The following is a 6,110-nucleotide window of genomic DNA, read 5'->3' as shown; positions in this document are numbered from 1 at the left end:
GAAAGAAACTTACGATTTTTAACACAGATACTATGATCATGGGAGTAGAGCCAGTTGACTTCTGGCATCTCAACTCAGGAAACAGTCTGGGTTGACAATTGTACAGAAAATTAAAAGCACTAATTAAGAAGAACTCTTTCTGTACAAATCAAAATAAATATCTGATGCCTTTGCTAAGTTCTGTAAGATATTGTACTCTAACACAGACATGTGGGGATGTGAACAGAATTGATCCCTATTTGGATTCCATTAATTTACCCAAAATAGATCAAGCTGCCTCAGAAAACATTGATGTTCCCATAACAAGGGAAAAGATTGAGGACACTTAAGAGATTGAATAATAATAAAAGTCCTGGATCAGACAGCTACTCAAATTAGTTTTATAAAACTTGTATTGACCTCATTAGCCCACTGTTGGAGAGGGCCTATTCCCATGCTCTCCAGAAGGGGGAGCTCCCGCTGTGCTGGAAGGAGGTGATTATATCTGTCATCTACAAAGCACTTAAAGATCCACAGAATGCGCCTCATACAGGCCAATTGCACTTCTGTAAAATCTCAACCTCCATATTGGCTAAACGTTTGGAGGCAGTGATTACAACAATAATACATACAGACCAAATAGGTTTCATTCCTGGTCGTCACCAACCTGACAACATACGTAGATTGCTTAACATTATGTCCCACTCCATTCCCCAACTAGTGCCACGCATGGCATTGGCACTGGATGCTGAAAAGGCCTCTTCCGAACATTTGAAAAATGTAATTAAATGGATTCAGTCATTATACTCATTATACTCTGCCACACAAGGCATAGTCAGAGCTTCTGTCAGTCTATCCAGCTGGAACAAGGATGTAGGCAAGGTTTCCTTCTCTCGCCACTCCTGTTTGCCATAAGCATTGAACTCTTATCTCAAATAACAAGGAACAATGCTGATATCAAAGGAATAAAGTTAAGAGATTAAATATATTTTTATTTGTTTAACACTTTTTTGGTTACTACATGATTCCATATGTGTTATTTCATAGTTTTGATGTCTTCACTATTATTCTACAATGTAGAAAATAGTAAAAAATCCTTGAATGAGTAGGTGTGTCCAAACTTTTGACTGGTACTGTATACAGTGGCTTGCGAAAGTATTCACCCCCATTGGCATTTTTCCTATTTTGTTGCCTTACAAACTGGAATTAAAATGGATTTTTTGGGGGGGTTGTATCATTTGATTTACACAACATGCCTACCACTTTGAAGATGCAAAATATGTTTTATTGTGAAAGAAATAAGACAAAAAACAGAACTTGAGCGTGCATAACTATTCACCATCTCCCCCCCCCATCCGTCCGTCCGTCCGTCCTAGTCTCAAATCTCTGGAAGACTGAAGCAGGTTTCCCTCAAGGATTTCCCTGTATTTAGCGCCATCCATCATTCCTTAAATTCTGACCAGTTTCCCAGTCCCTGCCAATGAAAAACATCCCCACAGCATGATGCTGCCACCACCATGCTTCACTGTGGGGATGGTGTTCTCGGGGTGATGTGAGGTGTTGGGTTTGTGCCAGACAGCATTTTCTTTGATGGCCAAAAAGCTCAGATTTAGTCTCATCTGACCAGAGTACCATCTTCCATATATTTGGGGAGTCTCCCACAAACGTGTTTTCTTATTTTTTTCTTTAAGCAATGGCTTTTTTTCTGGCCACTCTAACATAAAGCCCAGCTCGGTGGAGTGTACGGCTTAAAGTGGTCCTATGGACAGATACTCCAATCTCCGATGTGGAGCTTTGCAGCTGGTTATCTTTGGTCTCTTTGTTGCCTCTCTGATTAATGCCCTCCTTGCCTGGTCTGTGAGTTTTGGTGGGCGGCCCTCTCTCGGCAGGTTTGTTGTGGTGCCATATTCTTTCCATTTTTTTAATAATGGATTTAATGGTGCTCTGTGGCATGTTCAAAGTTTCGGATATTTTTTTATAACCCAACCCTGATCTGTACTTCTCCACAACTTTGTCCCTGACCTGTTTGGAGAGCTCCTTGGTCTTCATGGTGCCGCTTGCTTGGTGGTGCCCCTTGCTTAGTGGTGTTGCAGACTCTGGGGTCTTTCAGAACAGGTGTATATGTACTGAGATCATGTGACACTTAGATTGCACACAGGTGGACTTTATTTAACAAATTATGAGACTTCTGAAGGTAATTGGTTGCACCAGATCTTATTTAGGGGCTTCATAGCAAAGGGGGTGAATACATATGCACGCACTGCTTTTCCATTTGTTTTTATTTTTTATAATTTTTTTAAACAAGTTATTTTTGTAACTTCACCAAGTTGGACTGTTTTGTGTATGTCCATTATATGGGTGGGGCTAGATCTACATAGTGGGGCTGTTTTCAGAAAATTCACAAAAGCTCTGACGAAGGCCGTTAGGCCGATACGTAAGCTTATTAAATATCAGTGATACTATCAAGAGCAGTGTGCGGTTTCCTTTTTTCCTTTTTTCCTTCATCCTGTTTCAACTGTTGCCATGCACCTGCAACAAGATTGCTCAGATGTGTGAGTGCCTTTTGAATTTTGTATGTCCATTATATGAAATCCAAATAAAAATCAATTTAAATTACAGGTTGTAATGCAACAAAATAGGAAAAACGCCAAGGGAGATGAATACTTTTGCAAAGCACTGTATACACACATCAGGACATGTACATAGTGAACTCGTACACATTATAAATATGAAAATAGAATACAGTATTTTAAAACATGACCTAACGCTTCCATGTCAATATCAGACTGGGAAGAATTTATGTTTGATCTCCCCCATCTGCAAGCATGACCAATGGCATAACACCTTATTGATATGTAAAATCAACCAACAAATAGGAATACATAAACATCGAATACATACAGTGCATTCGGAAAGTATTCAGACCCCTTTTCCACATTTTGTTACCTTACAGCCTTATTCTAAAATGTATTAAATGTATGTTTTTCATCGTCAATCTACACACAATACCGCATAATGACAAAGCAAAAACAGGTTTTAGGACATTTATGCACATGTATAAAAATAAAAAACAGATACCTTATTTACGTAGGTACTCAGACGCTTTGCTATGAGACTCGAAATTGAGCTCAGGTGCATCCTTTTTCCATTGATAATCCTTGAGATGTTTCTACAACTTGATTGGAGTCCACCTGTGGTAAATTCAATTGATTGGACATGATTTGGAAAGGCACACCCCTTTCTATATAAGGTCCCACAGTTGACAGTGCATTTTAGAGCAAAAACCAAGCCATGAGGTCTAAGGAATTGTCCGTAGATTTCCGAGACAGGATTGTGTCGGGGCACAGATCTGGGGAAGGGTATCAAAAAATGTCTGCAGCATTGAAGGTCCCCAAGAACACAGTGGCCTCCACCAATACTTTTCCTAGTATTGAGCAATCGGGGGAGAAGGGCTTTGGTCAGGGAGGTGGTCATGAACCCGATGGTCACTCTGACAGAGCTCCAGAGTTCCTCTGTGGAGATGGAAGAACATTCCAGAAGGACAAACATCTCTGCAGCCCTCCACCAATCAGGCCTTTATGGTGGAGTGGTCAAACAGAACCCAGTCCTCAGTAAAAGACACATGACAGACTGCTTGGAGTTTGCCAAAATGCACCTAAAGACTCTCAGACCATGAGAAACAATATTCTCTGGTCTGATGAAACCAAAATTGAACTCTTTGGCCTGAATGCCAAGCGTCACATCTGGAGGAAACCTGGCACCATCCCTACGGTGAAGCATGGTGGTGGCAGCATCATGCTGTGGGGAAGGTTTTCTGTGGCAGGGATTGGGAGACTAGTCGGGAAAGAGGAATGGAGCAAAGTACAGCGAGATCCTTGATGAAAACTGTCTCCAGAGAGCTCAGGACCTCAGACTGGGGTGAAGGTTCATGACAAAGCAAACCGTTTTTTACTTTGTCATTATGGGTTATTGCATGTAGATTGATGAGGGGGAAAAAATGATTAAATCCATTTTAGAATAAGGCTGTAACGTAGCAGCCGGCTCCCAAGTGGCACAGCGGTCTAAGGCACTGTATCTCAGTGCAAGAGCCGTCACTACAGTACCTGGTTTGAATCCAGGCTGTATTACATCCGGCCATGATTGGGAGTCCCATAGGGCAGAGCACAATTGGCCATCGTCGTCTGGGTTTGGCCAGGGTAGGCTGTCATTGTAAGTAAGAATTTGTTCCTAACTGACTTGCCTAGTTAAAAGATTTTGGAAAAAGTCACAGGGTCTGAATACTTTCCGAATGCACTGTATTTATGCAGTGTCAAGTAGAAACATAACCAACCCTGTTGCATGTACTTGCTTTACCTGGTAGTTTTGAATAAAGTCAATAAACGAAATTGCTGCCGGTTGGAGAAATCAGAGAAGCCTGCCCACTGGGCACAGACGTCAATTCAACGTTGTTGGACACTTGCTCGTCGAACATCTCATTCCAAAATTATGAGCATTAATATCTAGTTGGTCCCCCTTTGCTGCTGTAACAGCCTCCACTCTTCTGGGAAGGCTTTATACTAGATGTTGGAACATTGCTGCGGGGACTTGCTTCCATTCAGCCACAAGCGCGTTAGTGAGGTTGGGCATTGATGTTGGGCGATTAAGCCTGGCTCACAGTCTGCGCTCCAATTTAGGCTCTGTGCAGGCCAGTCAAGTTCTTCTACAAAGATCTCAACAAATAATTTCTGTATGGACCTTGCTTTGTGCACAGGGGCATTGTCATGATGAAACAGGAAAGGGCCTTCGCCAAACTGTTGCCACAAAGTTGGAAGCACAGAATCGTCTAGAATCGTCCCAGACCATTATTCCTCCTCCACCAAACTTTATAATTGGCACTATGCCTTCGGGCAGGTAGCGTACTCCTGGCATCCGCCAACCCCAGATTTGTCCGTCGAACTGCCAGATGGTGAAGTGGGATTCATCACTCCAGAGAACACGTTTCCACCGCTCCAGAGTCCAATGCCGGTGAGCTTTACACCACTCCAGCCGACGCTTGGCATTGCGCATGGTGATCTTAGGCTTGTGTGCGGCTGCTGGTCCATGGAAACCCATTTTATGAAGCTCCCGACGAACAGTTATTGTGCTGATGTTGCTTCCAGAGGCAGTTTGGAACTTGGTAGTAAGTGTTGCAACCGAGGCGCTCCCGTTCTGTGAGCTTGTGTGGTCTAACACTTTGCAGCTCATTGTTGCTCCTAGATGTTTCCACTTCACAATAACAGCACGTACAGTTGTCCAGGCTGTTCATTCATTTGATGAACTGACTTGTTAGAAAGGTGGCATCCTATGACGGTGCCATGTTGAAAGTCACTGAGCTCTTCAGTAAGGCCATTCTACTGCCAATGTTTGTCTTTGGAGATTGCATGGCTGTGTGCTTGATTTTATACACCTGTAAGCAACGGTTGTGGCTGAAATAGCTGAATCCACTAGTTTGAAGGGGCGTCTACATACGTTCATATACACATTATAGTGTAGTTCAGGAGAAAAATCTGGCTTAATAAAGCACGTAAAAAGTTACATGCTCACTCTGAAATAATAGGGGTTGATATAATTTCTAAATGACTAACCCATACAGACAACATCTGTAAGGTCCCTCAGTCAAGTATTGAATTTCAATACAGATTCAACAACAAAGACCAGGGAGGTTTTTGAAAGCCTCATTAAAAAGTGCATTAATGATAAGAAATGAGACATTTTATATATTTTAAGCATGGTCTAGTTAATAATTATGCTGTGCATTATATATTAAACCACCCAGACACCTCAAAGATACAGTTGTCCTTCTGAACTGAGTTGCAGGACAGGAATGGAACTGCTGAGGGATGTTACCACGAGGCCATTGGTTATTTTAAAACAGCTACAGAGTTCAATGGCTGTAATGGGAGAACTGAGGATGGATCAACAACATTATAGTGACTCCACAATAATGACCTAAATGAGTGAAAAGAAGATCACAAATATACAAAACATGCATTTTTTTACACAACAAGGCACTAAAGTAATATTGCAAATAAACATGTTTGGGTAAAATCCAAAACAACACATCACCAAGTAACTGCCTCCTTATTTTCAAGCATGGTGGTGGCTGCATCACC

This window comes from Salmo trutta, chromosome 27, assembly GCF_901001165.1.
Source record: "Salmo trutta chromosome 27, fSalTru1.1, whole genome shotgun sequence".
NCBI classification, from domain to species: Eukaryota; Metazoa; Chordata; class Actinopteri; order Salmoniformes; family Salmonidae; genus Salmo; species Salmo trutta.
The sequence above is the reverse complement of the archived record's forward strand: the minus strand, read 5'-3'. Positions refer to the sequence as shown.